At 19.6% G+C, this 408-nt stretch overlaps 1 protein-coding gene across 1 annotated transcript in view; it reads left to right on the top strand.

Annotated features, from left to right (window-relative positions):
- ALS2CL (ALS2 C-terminal like) overlaps positions 1–408 on the top strand; it is a gene marked incomplete at its 3' end in the record, with an annotated part of 49845 nt that overhangs the window by 36002 nt on the left and 13435 nt on the right.

Consider the following 408-nt stretch of genomic DNA (forward strand, 5'->3'; position numbering starts at 1 on the left):
AGATGTAATAAGGATTTAATAATAAATGGAGAATTTAATAATAGGGAATCTAATAATAGGGAATTTAATAATAGGGAATTTAATAATGGAGAATTTAATAGTAGAGAATTTAATAATGGAGAATTTAATAATAAATAGAGAATTTATATAATAAATAGAGAATTTAGGGAATTTAATAATAAATGATGTAGAGATTTTAATAATGCATGGAGAAATTAAAAAGAATTTATTAATAAATAGAGAATTTATAGATGAGAATTTAATAATGGAGAATTTAGTAATAAATAGAGAATTTAGGAATAGAGAATTTAATCATAACTAATGGAATAGCAGCAGATGTAATAAGGATTTAATAATAAATGGAGAATTTAATAATAGGGAATTTAATAATAGGGAATTTAATAATAG

This window comes from Corvus brachyrhynchos, unplaced genomic scaffold, assembly GCF_000691975.1.
Source record: "Corvus brachyrhynchos isolate BGI_N302 unplaced genomic scaffold, ASM69197v1 scaffold18, whole genome shotgun sequence".
NCBI lineage: Eukaryota > Metazoa > Chordata > Aves > Passeriformes > Corvidae > Corvus > Corvus brachyrhynchos.